We start from the raw sequence: 16,453 nt of genomic DNA on the forward strand, positions 1-16,453 counted from the left end.
GTGTACAACTTTCATAATGAGCTCCTGCCCCATCTTTATACCTCCACCAGCCACCTCTCTCACCATTACCAGTATTCTCTCTCCCAACCTCCGTCAATCCATCTCACCTCATCGCATCTTCCCAGAGCTTAGAGGCGATTAACGGGAGGGTTGCATATGATCTCGAGGCACAGCAGGGCGTCACAGAGTACAGCAGGGGAATCAATTAGAGTCTGACACAGACTAATAAAGGGATAATGAGTTTGCAGCCGGCCACCATGCCAACCTCGGGCATAGCCCAGCAAATACTCAACACCCTGCTAACAAGTCCACGAGGACAAGGATGATGAGGAATCCACGGGCATGCAGGGGATGGCAGGGGGGCCGCGGGGAAGGCCGAAGAAGAGGAGAGCAGGCGCAGCAAGGAGACACTGTTGCAGGAGGACGAACTGCGGTCCGAATGCAGAGCTGCACACTAAGCAGAATGAACCCACACACGTATACATATTCCACACTCTGCATGTTTACACTGTAGTGTGTGTGTGTGTGCGTATGATTCACATACGGTGCATTTCTGTTGCATGTATATCATATACATTGTATTTGCATACGTATTACACAGGCAGGCTGAATCTCCATACGTATGAATCATCACTGTTTGACTCCTATCTGGGTCTGACTACCTGCCCATCCATCTGTATTCAGGCCTATTCGTGTGGGTCAATGTGAAAATATACTTAACGGCCGGTTGATAAGACAAAAAAGATTGACTTCATGCCAAATAAGGACTCGTCTTAGTTTTGGAGAATTAAAAGAGTGCTTTGTTGTTGTGTGCGATATACTCTGTCCTAAGGATGGCCCCCAGTTTTCATGGAGCTAGGCCAGCAGTTTCCCCTCATATCCTTTTGATCTCTGATAATGACGAATAAAACTGACACAGGTCTTGAAGCGTCTGGTTTTTTGACTTTCAATGACGACCTTAACATTCAGTGGTACATTAGCTTTACCGGTTTATTAAGAGTAAAAGGATCATAGCTGCGTTTCCAGCGTCGGGATTCATCTGGACAGCATGTGCTGAGCAGTGAAGGCAGCCCTGTCTCATTCCCTCTGAGGTGGGCTCGACGCGAGCTCCAGCAGCCTGAAAGCTAGAGCCACAGGTGTTCCTCCTCACGTGCCAACCGCTCGCTTCAGACGAAGGTCAATCCTTCCCTCGGCCTCCAGGACTTTCCTTACATACACGCCTCTAACGGGGGACACAACGCCCATAGCTGCAGCATAACGGCTCCATTCACAGCTCCCAAAAATAACAGCACAGTACCCTGGCAAGGTCGGGCCAGCCTCCAGCCCCCTCGTCCTTTACTTCTTTCCTTTCATATTCGGTTTTCTTTAACGCTCAATAAATGTTGACTTTATTTTGGTTCCGCTGAATTCCTTAATGAGGCCCTCGCCTTCCTCCGACCGGACGATTCAGGCAGCCTTATAAGGACATGTGAGGCAGAAAGAAATGCTCTGCTGTTCAACAGTACCTCGCTCTGTGTCTTTATCCTTCTTCCTTCTCACGTCCAGCCAGTCTGCTCTTTTAATTTGATGAATTCATTCACCATCAGACTTTTACTGATCACAAAAGAGACAGAAGCAGTAGTTGGAATTCGCCCTGTGATCCAGGGAAGTGAAACCTCTGAATAAACCACCCCCCAAACAAGAAGGACAAAATGGTGTCAAACGTGATACCGTGAAGGTTCTGCAGCAAGGACAGACTCAGCTCTGTCTCATGTCTGGCCGTGCAGCGATGACACTGTTCTGCCCCCCCCCCCGTCTCACAGCACACTGATCCGTCTCAAGGCTCGCATACGCATTCCAGGACTGGTAACCCTGATGTTCGATGCTATCTTGAGCATATGGAAGGCTATGTGCATGTGCACTTGTGTCTGAGAGGCCCATCTTTGCAAGGTCTGCACGAGGGATGAAGACGTGCGAGCAGGCAGGGATCGGTCAACTGGACGCTGACTGACACGTGTGAACCAGAGCAGGACAGAGACATGCTGACGGACTTTAGTCAATATGACTGGTTGAACTTCAAATGAAGGAAAGGATGTAATGCTGCAGTTAATGAAATAGCTGCGCTGAGCCTTTTTGATGGACTGTAACATTAAAGGTGTGTATGAAAAAGCTTTTTGGTAGAGATAGATTCAGACTCAATCCCTAACTGTGAAATGGGGGCCTTTGGGCAGACTGTGTTTGACATTTAAGGGTGCAGCTGATTACAAAACTCTGAGCAATCACCTCTAATGGACTAATGCTTCCTATGTTTCAATGGGTCTGATTAGCAGCTCGAAAATGGTCTTTAACTGAAATCTGATTCCTCCCAACTGGACATTTTGCAGGCTCCACCCCTGACCTCCGTCTGAACTCAAAGCGTTAAAGGAAGTAACACATGACTGAAACTTGAAAGAGTAGGCATTGGCAAAATGAGAAAACACTCCCTCCATATTCACAGAGCATTAAAGGGTTGGATTTTCCTGGCACAGGCCGAGGTTCCTCTGAGGGCAAAATGAACATGAATGAATACGACGTAGTCCTGAATCCTCATCCTTCATCCTCTGGCTAACGATGGAGTGAAAACATGGGCCTTTCTTGGTCAATGAGATTGATTGGTATGAGTGAACAAACCATTAGTGATCGCAGCTTCAGTCCCCCGGTGTCGACCCAGGCCTCACGTGGCATTTTCCATTTCCAATGAAACAACAGTGAGTCACGCTCTACGTTTCTGGGACTGTAATTCTCCATGACACGTCGTGTTGAAGGTTTATTTAATTTGGGCTGTTTGAAATATAATTATGTCAGAAAAGAAAATGACATTTCCCCCCTCCCACCAGGTGCTTTGGAAGGCAGAATCCAGCCAGATTTTTTTACAGCATCAAACCCTCTGCTGTATGCCTGAAGGATGGCTGTGCAAACGTTGTATTTCAGGGGAGAAACGCAGAAGCCTGAATTCATGTCAGTAACCATAAAAACATGTTTTCATGGCGGGAAAAGGGCATCAAAACATACGCAGAAACTTCTCAAACCAGTCCTGCAGCATAATGCGTCCCATCTACCATATGCTCGCCGTGTTTCCTCATCTTGCCAAGACCCTTGGAGTGTTGACAACGAGCTTAAAGCTGCACTAATCATTCAAAAGGCTTTACTTGTTACAGAATTGTCACCCGACTCCGTGGGCATGTGGCTTTAGGTCTGTTGCCACCATCCAAGCGCTGCTGGGTCCATCTTCCACAGCCTAACCAGCCCCAACACAGACCACAACGTCTGAAGATGAACGTTCAGCAGCACCACCAACACAGTCACAGAACTTCACACGCTCCAAGCTTTAACCATTATATGAATTACTGAGACTGACTAATTATTAAAGCTCATTCTGATGTAGAGGCGGGTTCCAATAGCCAGTGCTGTTTTGGATCCAGTTCAAGGCTGATAAAAGCCTGAAGCTTCGAGGCCAACAAACCATCTATCAGCTCCTTTATCTTCTCCCTGTGCTTTATTTGTAATCAGTAGTAGAAAACATGCACAGGTCGAATGTTTGGAGCAGGCTGTGTTCATCCCTTATGCTGGTTAGAACAGCTGCAAACTACAATTGGCTGTAACTTGTATCTTCATAATCAATTTGGGCTAATCACGCACTAACCATCTGATGATAATGTCACACAAACAAAATCAGCACACAGTAAAAGTTCAAATGTATAATCTACAGTTTCAGAAGTAAAACTTCACACGCTCCAAGCTTTAACCATTATATGAATTACTGAGACTGACTAATTATTAAAGCTCTTTCTGATGTAGAGGCGGGTTCCAATAGCCAGTGCCGTTTTGGATCCAGTTCAAGGCTGAAAGCTCCATGAAACTGGATGCTTCAGATGGACCGTTTGGTTGTGTACATTTTTATCATATAAAAATCTAAATAAAACCATTTTATATTTTGAAAAGGGCAATATCATCCTTTGAGCATCCTAAAAAACCACAAGCAACACATTCAACTAAAAATGTCATTAATATAAATGTATATTTTATTCATCCGGATCTTTTCAGCACCAAAGCATTCAAGTGTCTCTACTCTTCATGCAAATGTGCTTTTTTTTCCTCTGGCCAGTTCAACAGTTCAAAGTTCTGAAATGGACAGTTCATATACTGGTGCTGGCAGGCGCTCTGTTTACCACTGGTTAACGACTGCAGAGGAACCTGCAGACTCGGCAAACATTAACGACGGACGTGTACATGCAGTTGGCACTTGTCAAATACAGGAGAGCTGCAGCTTAAGAAAGCCAGGGACTTTGAACGTTGTTTACACAGGACGGCAGTCTGGGAGAAGGAGGGCAGGGGATGCTGAGGTGAGGATGTTGGTTTTGGCAGCGGAGGCCACAGGCTGCTACAGAGTGGAGACCAGCTGCTGCTACCTGACCTACCGAGGTGCGTGTGTGTCATACTCTACTTTTATAAGATGCATTCAGGAAAAGCATCGATAGAGGACTCTCACGTGAGTTAGAGAAATGGTTGTAATATCAGTATGCTTGGAGACACTATCAGTCAGATTTCAACCAAAGTCGCCACTACAACACCTTGCATAAAGTTAAATACGAGAAGTACACTGAAGCTGCCAGGGCTGCTCTCATTGCCGACCTCAAATCAAAAGTACACAAACCGCAATTTTTTACCAGAGCCTGCACTCACGGCGTCGCATGCTGTTGCGCTCGACCTTGCTAAAGCAAAGGAGCCCTTGTCAGATGGCGAGCTTGTGAAGAGATGTGCCCTGGAAATGGCCAGAGCGTTTGGTGATGCTAACCTGGCTAAAGACTTTGATACGGAATTTTTGACCTAAACGATCACGTCATGAGGGGACGATGAAACAAGTTATGCATGACTGAAAGTACTTCTCCCTGGCCTTGGATGAAAGTACAGATGTGATGATGTCAGCCAGCTGCTGATTTTCACAAGAACCGTTGACAGTTCGTTTGATGTGCACAAGGAGTTACTAAAAATGGTGTCTTTGCATAATACCACCAAGGGCACGGACATATTCAACGCCCTTAATGGTGTTGCCAACGCTTATGGCGGCTTGGACTCGGCTGTTAGGGATGGCGCACCAGCGATGCAGGGGAGACGCCGCGGATTCGCAGGGCTCCTTCAACAAAGCGGAGTGAACTGCCCTATTCTGCACTGTATCATACACCATATATCATACACCAGGTGAGTGGGTAGTCCTATTGGTTTGGGGATTTTGAGTGACATGCAGGATAGAGGGACATTAATCTGCGCCAAGACACTGAACTTTAGCCATGTTATGGACTTGGTCACTAAAGTAACAAATCTCATCCGAGGAGGGAACAGATCCCTCAGTCACAGGAGATTTAGAGGCCTTTTTGGATGAAGTGGACGCCGCATATGGGGACGTACAAATGCACACCGAGGCCTAATGGATGAGTCGGGGGAAGTGTCTTGAGCGATTTCTTGCGCTGCGCTCTGAAATTCCAGTGTTTTTGGAAGATTGTGTTCTTGGTGATATGAGCGCTTTCTGAGGTCATTGAGGTCAATGATCGTCGTGGACCCCCTCTCCGCTGCTGTCAGCGTGCAATCTTGAAAGAGAGAAGAAATTTGAGTATTTGAGACACAAAAATCGACGTTTTTCAGTCTTTCCACTAGATGTTGAAGCTGCTGCACGGATCTGCTCTCATTCAGACGCAAGGGAAGTGGTGAGGTCCAACACGGATGCGAGGGGATAAAGTCTGGCTCAGAACCCGAAACGATCTCACTCCCATCTCGTGTAGTACCAACACATGGTCAGTGGCCCCTGGTGTACGATTCCAAGAGCGAGGTGATCCACAATGGTTAGACCAGAGCACAGGACCTTCACTGAGAAGAAACAAAGCGTCAATCATGACCCATTTTGTCCCTTCTAAATGTTTGAACATCGTGCAGTATGTCCCGCCAGTATGTGTGAGCGTCTATCGAGCGGCGGGATAAAAAGGTGACCTCGTAACAGCTCATCAGTTGACTATTCTGTCATCACTCTGATTCAAGGTTTAACACAAGTTTGTTGCCCCTTTAAAAAACACACTCAATATAAGTGAGGAATGGAGTAAAGGCCACTTGAGTCAGCATCATGCTACTCAACTACTGTGAATGCTTTGTAGCACAGACACTTCATTGTCCTGAAAAGGTCAGGGGCAATTGTCCTATGGTGTTAAACATTCTGCATTTAACATTCACAGCACGTGGGCATTTAAACAGGTGCAAAAGAGTAAGATTGAAGCTTCAAAACCGAGGCCTGTAATTATATTCACAACATAAAAGCTTGGTTAGTAATCATCCCATGGCTTATAATTGCCCAGATGGTGTGTCAGCAGTCACTATTTTTAATCTTGCAGCCTGTGGCCTCTTGGTGAGGTGTGTGTGTGTGTGTGTGTTTATATTTGACTAAGGCGAGTGGCAGTTGAGAGGCAGGTCAGGGGTGTGTGAGCAAATGACAGGATGTGCGGTAAGGCTGGCTCACAAAATATGCTTAGTAATGTTGATGAAGATAGAGTTGACCGCTTCGTTGTCAATGGCCCCCCTGTTAACCACTGCCTGTCACACACACACACACACACACACACCTGAATGGACACCAGTGTGTTATCCTCTATTTCCACTTGGTTTCTCACAAACTGGAAAATGGCTGTCACCTTTAAAGTCAAGAGAAATGTCACCGAATGCAGAGAAGCAGCTAATGTGACGTAACCTTTGAAGTTGACAACCGCTGACGGCAGTGTAACTAACGTCCAATGAACTCCTTCTGAATTCTGAGGTTTGTTGCAGTAGTTTGCTGTTTAGACTCAATCCCGACCCACGTGGATTCATGGTTAGAAAACCCTCAAATCCTGAAACCATTGTTTTAATGTCAGTTCATGACAAGTTGGCATCCGTTCACTCGTCCCTTACAAAATTGTAGTTTATATTGTGTTCCAACACAGCCAAAACACTGTTGGCATTAGTCCTGTTGTGTTTTAATCATGAGAATAGAGTGGCTTTGTGCTGATCGGTGTGTGTGTGTGTGTGTGTGTGTGTGTTAGTTACTCAGCATGTTACAGTAAGTTTACACATGTGCGGCAAGGCATCCTGCTTTTCCCAGCGTCAAGGCAAGGTGGGAGTCTGTGCTACACAGTAAAATTCCATTGTTGTTGTTGTGACGTGGAGTTTAATCACACTGCTAAAAATACACTTAACTTGTAATTTTCTCCCAGGAGCTTTGAGCTACAGAAGAAAATGGGCTGTTAAAGCGTTCCCTGAAGACAGACATTTGCACTCCTGTGAAACACGTGGCCTTTGGAGAGAGCACAGAAATAAAGAGCTCACGCTGAGAAAGTCTGAGCCCACTTAAAATTCAGAACAAGAATATCCAACAGAGTAAAGGAAAAGAGAGAAAGTAACTACAGGGGAGTGAGAAGGGGTTCTTTTAAAACGAAGGAAGCAACGGAAATTCAATTTCTCAGAGTACGTCGTAGCGCCCGAGAGGGCAGGGGTGGAGGAATAAGAGGAGGGGACAGCAGAAGTTAAAAAGGACCAAATGGAATATTCAATAATAAAAGAATGTTCCAATTAAATTACAAAAAACAGGAAAGGGATGGAAATGTACTTCCACCCATTAACGGGTGGAAGAAGTGACCATGTAACAGTGTCCTCCTCCCTGCCTCCTTTCATCCTTTCTGACTTCACCCTTTCCTTCTCTTTCCTCCCTGACCTTTTCTTGGGGTGAGGCCTCCAAGGCTCTATTGATGGATTAAAAATAAATGAGGGTAAACATAGCATGGGAAACAGGTTGCTCTGCAGCAGGCTGTGTGTTAACGGAGGAGCAGCTGCAGCTCCCTTTGCCCACACATTCATCAAATCCTCACTCCTCAGCCGCTCTCTTTGCTCTGCATTCGTCTTCCTCCGTCTCTCGGCCCTCCCCACTTCTGTGTTTGCGCTAATGTGGTTAAATGTCCAAATGCCTGGTGTCAATTTGAAAAAAGGTCTGCTTTTCACACTGCGACGCTTCAGCAACAGAAGCAAAGACCTCACGTCCGTGAGCACACTGGCAGCGTGAGGCTTTAATGTTTATTTTACATCAACACACTGGTGGTTGGATGGATGAAAATGTGTTATTTATATTTGGCTGACGTTAGCATTTACATTGGAGAAGAAAGTGATCTGACTGAAATCAAATAGTTTCAATGAAATCACTCAGATTAGCGGAACTGCTCATTACGGAAGTGTAAAAATATTTGCCCTGTTTAACTGAAATAGCGTAGTTATTCTTGGTATGTAATTGTTACCATATCGACAGTATTCTACAACGTCCCAAGGAGGAGATGTTTTTTTCTTGGGAGTTCAAGCTCACGCTTTGATTTACTTTGCATTTGATAAATATTGTGTGATTAAGTTTGGCAATCACAGACCAGCAAACAGGCCTGAGAAATAACAGCTGGCTTAATAATAGACAACAGTGCCTAAAGATTTCTTCAGGTTCTAGGGGCTGAGTCAGAACCATTATCCTCCCTTAACAATATACCACGTAAACACTAATTCAATAAAAGACTAATGCAACTGCACAAAATAGTTGAAATCTCCCTTCATAGGATCTTTTTCAGCTTGTTGGCTTGTACCATATTCCATGTGAAAAAGAAAATCAAAGCAATCAAAAATCAAACCTTAAATAGCTCCATCTTTCGACCCTTTACTTGAAATCAGATAGTGAGGCGAATTCAGCCACAAAATCCCACAAACTGCTCTTTTAAAAAGGGTTAACACAACGTCAATGGGACTTAATTCTAACCCCGGAAGATAGAAAACCATTTAAAAGACTGACTTTTAGTCGAGATGAATCAAGTGCGTCCCTTTTCACTTGTACTCTCTCTGAAAATCAGCTCACTGCTCCACTCCAATTCATGGCAGTTTCTGCCTCACCACACACCTGTGTCATCTCTTTCTTCCGATCAGCCACCAAACTGGAGAGAAAGTTGAAACAGTAAGAGGTTTGCCAGCTGCTCATTTTGCTTTTCAAACTAGTGGCTCAGCTCGAACTCACATGGTCCCCCCCCCCATGAGGTCCAACGAGGACAGTCACTCAGCTCATTGTCCGCTGAATAAAAATACCTGTGTCCGTCTGTCTGGTGAAAAGAAGCAGTCAGCTGGTCGTACTGGCAGTCCCCTCTGCGCCTGCTTGGTCATGTGAGAAATCAAAGGAAGCTTTGAAATAAAAGAGGAGAATGTGTATACAGAGGTCACACAGCGAGAGTTCACAATTCAGCACACTGAAACCACTCGGGCCGTACTCACCACCAAACGCACCAAAGTGTGGAATAAGAAGAATCGTTTCACTGTTGAACAACAACCGTCATGCGGGTGAGTCAGACTTCAAACGTACGAAGGGAGGAAGAGGACAGAAGACAAGACTGTGGAAACTGTAAAATGTAGATTATCCAGACGTAAACTGACCCAACACTTTACTAGCCGTGTGTATGGCATGGCCAAAACTTCAGCTAAAGAAAGACGCGTATGTATTGTGTTGCAGAAACGTCTCTCTGAAGGGAGCCTGCTGACCCGCTAGCCGTGCTAATGAGTCCTGCTTGAGTCCAACATGACAGGATGAAGCAGTAGCCAGCTTGAAAAATCACATTCAGGGTACAGGGTCAGTGTACATTTTCATAGTTTGTTTTGATTAAATCGTCAAAGTGGCAGCCAAAGTGTCTCGCCTCCACCAGGAGGCTGCTTCTTCTGGAGAAGAGTGCAATGAGAAAAGCCTTCAGATAGCGTTTTTGCTCAATGCCACCAGGCACAAACTGAGCACTGTGGTTCTGACCCCTCACACCCCGATACGCAAACCCATTACCAACGTGAGACTCATCACCAGCACGCGGTCACTCGCTGGAAGTTGCATATGGTGAATTGGAATAGCCACATCTTCTTCATCTAAAAAGGTCCATCTCCAAAGCAACCAGCTATACAGTATAAAAAAGGTGATTTTTGGTTTCTACCTCCTTGCATTTAATCCAGTAAAGTAACAAACCATGTAGACCATGCAGTCCCTAGTTACGGAGTACACACCAAGGTATAACGTAAACTTTAGGCCAAAGATTCTTAGATAGCAGTGTTGTTTTGAGCAGCTTGTGCACTTCCAACACTAGTCGAATGTTACCATTTGTTTACTTAAATGTAGATTGTATGGACAGCTGACGTGATCAGGTACTACACATTGTACCTTTAAAGTAGTAGTACACACTTTCAATCACCAAATATTGCAATATAAATAAATTCCACGTAAATATTTATTAAATGATTTCTTTAAACATACAGTTAACAGCCAGAGACTCTGCAGACAACCCAGAAGACTATTTTAGTCCACATCAGCACACAGGCAGGAAACCTGCTGCTGTGAGATGGATGCATTTAACTTCCTTCAAACTGACATGTTTATAAAACCTGAATTGGAAACTGGCCTGTGTGTGTGTGTGTGTGTGTAAATGTGTATGTGTGGTCATACTAAACAGACACTACAGGTCTGCTGGGAATTGTGAAACAGACACGAGCCAGAGGAACAGAAGCCCTTTTTGTTTATAAGAGAAGTGTAGAGAAAGAAAGATGGACTGAGAAGGAACATGATGAGGCTCAATTTCTATTTTTAATTTTAAATAAAGTTGTACAAAAAAAAGAAAAAGAAGTACAGAAGATTAGTGTGTGTGTGTGTGTGAGACACGTGGGGTGTATCCAGCCAGTTATATGGTCTCCTGTTCTATGATGAAACCCAAGGTCCCATTTGGCAAGCAAATACTAATACATTATTTCTGCTTATGGTCTTGATTTCAATACATTATAGATCAGATAATCATTCCCGTTCATCCATCACACCTCCACGGCGTGGAGCTCCATACTGGTACGGGCCTCATTTTGTTATGAAGTTATTGGTACTGACTCGACTCGGCGTGGCTCTGTGGCAGAGAGTGGGGACTTCAGCCAGAAGGGGAGGATTACCAGGTTGTGCCACGCCAGTGAGAGGGATTTAAAATAATCACATTTCATTGTGCTGCACCTCTGAGCTGTGGTTGTGTGCGTGTTTGTGCATCCAACTGTCTACAGGATATTTCCATTTCTTTTATAGGTTTAACACCTTGGAGAGTGATTCACAAATGGGTCCTGTAGTTCCATTCGGTCTGGGGATGTTTATTTCATATTATTATATAAGTGACAGATCAAGAACAAAGTAATCACTTATTTTGCTCCTCTGTATTAACGAGTGCTAGGATCATTTGTGGCTTTGGACTTATAGTTTTGCATATAATAAAGCACAATTGACTCTTTGTAGCAATGGAGTGTCTACAAAATTGTTGGACAATCCATTTTTGGTGCAGCTGAATCTGGGTCGCAAAGTTTCACCTTTTGCTTGCTAGATGCTAGAGCACTTCTAAGGCTGGCATCGCCACGAGAAGAAAACTCACTGCTGAACAATCAGTAAGCAACGTAATGAACGAAGGTACAAGCCCGTTGCGGTGCGTTTCAGCCACTCATCTTACCTCACTACAGAGTTTACTACACCTCTGACTGGCTCGTGCCACGACCGAGGCTCACAGGTATTTTGAGCCATCCATCATGCAAAGATGGACAAAATAGCATTCCTGATTCCTGTCTAGTCTACCCTTCTAGACAGGAAGGAAGCAACTAGAAGCAACAGATCTATCCAAAGACATGAGTGACTGGTAAAGAGATAGCCTTGCCCCTTTCTGTAGTGCTTATTGGGACATCATCTCAACAAGAGGCATTCTACTGTCGATTTGTCCTAACCAGGGTTTCACCATGATCATACAAAGCTGCAGTGGGAAAAAAAGAAATGAACGAATGAATACAAATGATGCCCTTTCCTCTTGCAACTTCCTTGAGAACTACTTTCTCAGAAACCATAGCATGCTTGTCCTTTTAGTGCCCCCTTCTGTTGGAGGTCGGAGTCAATGTGGAGTGAGCGGATGGGTGCTCACACATCCACGCTGACATTTGGCTGCTGCAGTAAGGTTATAGTCGGAGTGGAGGCAGAAACCTCAGAGAGATATTTCAAAACCAAACCAGAAATATCTGCAAAGGGAAGAAAGAGCAATCCTACAAATCAATTGAATTTATTTTTATTAAATAATGTCTTTGTCTTACATAAACTGTCTAAGAAATGTCATCTTTTCACTCTGTTAATCACCCAGTTCCAGTGTTGTCAGATGAGATACTGTACTGCTTCCCTTGTTAACAGGCGAATGATGTGACCACTGACGGCTCAGCAGGCAGCCACACTGCTGGGATGCTTCCACTTATATTTGCAGCTTGAGCTTCGTGTTATTTAACTTCAGATGTAACATTCTTGCTGACTTGCCACCATCGACTTTTCACTTCACTTTTAGCTCTGAACTCACTGACACCCTCCCACTGCCTGGCTTAGACACATCGAGAGAGATGCATCCCAAAACATCTCCTGGAGATTGATGCACATGAGCAACATTTCACACGCATGCCCACGGAGTGACACATTTAAATGTTAACAGTCACGGCGTAAACAGACTGATTGCCGATTGTTGCAACGGATCCATTCCATGTCTCATCTCAAACTACTCAATAACATAGACATCTCCAGCTGTACTGACTGATTTTAAAGTTCTAAAAAGGACAATTAAGGTCACACCTCAGCTCTACCTCTTGAGCTGAATGAATATGAAGGAGGGAATCATGGGCCACAAGCGCTCCTTGAAAGAATACATGTTTTATTTGGGGTTGTTTTTAAGTCCATGTGACTTGTGAGAAGAAGTGACCCGAGATCCACCCTTATCCTCAGCAGCGTGTACAAACCGCGTAAAACAGACTTACGACACGCTCCACACAGCAGCTTACATAACACGCTCCTCGGTGCACTTCATTCTGCCGAAGGTCAGGTACAAAAGTGAAGCAGTGAAAAGAAACTCCTGCAGCAGGCGAACAAAAGAGGACTCTGAGCACCGACTTAAAGTGAGTTAATGTGGCCTGCTTTGCTTCGTGCTACTTTTCGTTTGACATTGTGCCAATTTCTGAGCTCTGTATTCCAGGTAATCATGCCCTATTAGATTCGCAGTTATGAGAAATGTAAGCATCAAGGCAACAAAATACAAAATAAAATAAAAAGTGTGACACACACACACAGACACCTCCCAGAGTTCATTGCACTGTGGGGAGCTACAGGTGTCAGCCCAGTGCCCCCTGATCGCACCATGTGGTGCGTCTGTGCTGGAGGATGAAACATGGCAGCACAGAGGGATTTCTCCCTCTGATGTTCTTTCAGGCTGCGTCCCTCCCCCTCCACCAAATCACTCAATCACTCTCTCCCCACGGGGAGGGCATGGGGGTGTTCTGGTTGAGTCTCGCTCGTAAATTTTTATTTAAAAGAGGCCTATGTATCTTTGCCGGTGTATCTTTTGAATTTGAAAATACCAATTATTCAATATCGTTTTGTACAATACAGCACAGCTTCTTACTCTAAACACATCAGTTACCCTCGTCAGTCAGTATCCTTTAGCTTCCTCTTTCATTGCTGCAACGGCTGGTCAGTTTCAACTTCTTACATGCATAAAGTATTTAAAACAAACGTTCCAGTCCACAGGAAAGATGGTTTCCACTCGTTACATGCAGTGTCCTTTCAAAAAGGAGGCACAGCTGACCAGATACGGCGTGTGGAGCGGACCACGAACTTTAAATGCCGGACCAGAAAGGAGAACACGCTGGATCACTGCTACACTACAGCAAGCAGGACTTATCACGCCGTCCCTCGTGCTGCGCCGGGACACTCCGACCACGTCATGGTCCACCTGATTCCTGCATACAGGCAGAAACTAAAGCTCTGCAAACCTGTGGTGAGGGAATCCAAGAAGTGGACCAGGGAGGCTCTAGAGGATCTTCGGGCGTGTTTGGACTGCACAGACTGGTTTTCAGGACTGCTTCTGACAATCTGGATGGGTAAACAGAGGCTGTAACGTCTTACATCGGTTTCTGTGAGGACAGCTGTGTACCATCATGCACCAGGGTGAGTTATAACAACGACAAACCCTGGTTCACCGCGGAACTCAGAAAGTCTGCAGAAGGATCAGGCATTTAGGAGTGGGGACAAAGACTTGTACAGCGTCAAAATATAGGTTTAGCAAGGTGCTGAGAGAAGCTAAACGACTGTAATCTGAGAAACTCCAACAGCGATCTCAGCTAATGACTCTGCTTCAGTTTGGAGAGGCTTTAAACATCTCACAAACTAAAAGAAAACCCCTTTCCATGAAGGACCTCCGCCTGGCAGACGAGCTGAATGAGTTCTACTGTAGATTTGAAAGACAGTGTCCTGACTCCATCCCCCACCACTCCACCACCACCCCCCCCCCCCCCCCCCGGCCCATCAGGGGCTCACACCTCTGAATTACCCTCCCCTCCCCCCCTCACCAGCAACGACCCCCTCTATTCTGGAGAGAGACGTTAACCGGCTCTTTAAAAAAGAGAATCCTCGTAAAGCCCCCTGCACCCTGAAGCATTGTGCTGACCAGCTGTCTCCTGTGTTCACCGCCATCTTCAACACCTCCTTGGAGACATGCCACGTTCCAGCCTGCTTCAAAGCCTCCACCATCATCCCTGTTCCCAGGTCTGTAGACAATGCTGTCAACAAGGCCCTCCACTTCATCCTCCAGCATCTGGACTCCCCAGGAACCTACGCCAGGATCCTGTTTGTGGACTTCAACTCTGTCTTCAGCACCATCATCCCGTCTCTGCTGCAGGACAAACTCTCCCAGCTGCACGTGCCCAACTGCATCTGCAAGTGGATCACTGACTCTCACCCTGTGTGACTCCCCTGTCACCACTGTGGACTCCTTCCGTTTCCTGGGCTCCATCATCACCCGGGACCTCAAGTGGGAGCTGAACATCAGCTCCATCACCAAGAAGGCCTAGTAGAAGTTGTTTTTCCTGAGGCAGCTGAAGAAATTCAACCTGCCAAAGACGATGATGGTGCACTTCTACACGGCCATCATCGAGTCCATCCTCTGCTCCTCCATCACTGTGTGGTACGCTGCAGCCACAGCCAAGGACAAGGGCAGGCTGGTGAACTTTATTTTTAACTTAACTAACCCATAGCTTTAGATTACTAACCCATAGCATATATTTTTTTATATCTTTATCTTATTCCTGCACTATGTTGTTCATTGTCATACTGTCTGTTATGTGACATATTTTGGCAATAAAAAGTTCCTGAAAATAAACAATGAAATGCATAACTTATGCTTGTTGCATGCATATCGTGACTTACAATAAACTTTCAACATTTACATTTTTTTTTTAAACTCAAGTCACTAAACGTTGGTTAGGTGGGGACAACATAGGTACTTGATCAGAGTTGGGAACATGTAAAATGACCACATTTCACCAATTCTAGCTTCTTTAGACTGGACTTTACTTGATTTTAAGAAGTTATTCATAAATACAAAGCCCTCTCCATACTGTATAGGTGCTCAGACCTTCAGGTGCACCATTGATGGATTATGGAGACGCATATTCAAGGCTCCTTGACTATGTACCAGCCTGTCTAGCAACATCAGCTGCAAACTGTCTCAACTACTAACGCTTGTCTAGGATTTTATTTTGATGTCAATTATGTTGACAAAATGTAAAGTCTTCTTTCAGCACGGACTGAAGGTGATGCGTTGAATCAAAGGATGTCAAACTACTTTTCGAAGGACCGAGTTTCACTGTCAGTCGTCCTCAAATGCATTACAGAAAACAGAAGTTTTCAACAGGAAACAAACTGGCAGGTGAGAGCCGCACTCCGATGCCGTGACAGTGAACTGGCTGAATTCCTGCTTCAAATGAAGAAATACGGCAAACTACTCAGTTGAAAGTGAAATGCTTTGTGTCGATTTACTGGTGGAGACCTCAGAAAATTAAAATAAAACCGACATTGCAATGTGGTTCCTCTATTGCGCCCTCGATCTGTTGCGTACGCCTCAGCTGATGAACACGCAATAGAGCAGAGAGAGCGAGCGAGAGAGCTTCCATCCGTGTCCACCTGCAGGGCGCAAAAACATCATCTTCATTACGAGACTGTTGATCGCACACAAACGTCCAGTCATGAGCTGCTCGACTCATTGTCTGGACTTAGCAGAGACGGCCATTCCCTTCCCATCTCATCGAGCCGGCAGCGGCGAGGAGACAGCGGACCCACAATGCTTTACATCTGCCCAGTTGTTGCCCCACGGTTGGGTCATGTGTCCTCTGGCGCGTTGTCGCTGAACAAAAGCACTGCGGTTGTGCTTGTGTTGGGCTGTGTAAAAAAACGTCATCACGGTCTCCCCAAGTCATTGGCTGCTTTTTACTGTTTAAAGTTCAATTTATGTAGCTGGGTACAAAGAAAAGTGATCTGAATTGACAGTGGAAAAGA

The sequence above is a fragment of the Pungitius pungitius genome, chromosome 7 (genome assembly GCF_949316345.1).
Source record: "Pungitius pungitius chromosome 7, fPunPun2.1, whole genome shotgun sequence".
NCBI lineage: Eukaryota > Metazoa > Chordata > Actinopteri > Perciformes > Gasterosteidae > Pungitius > Pungitius pungitius.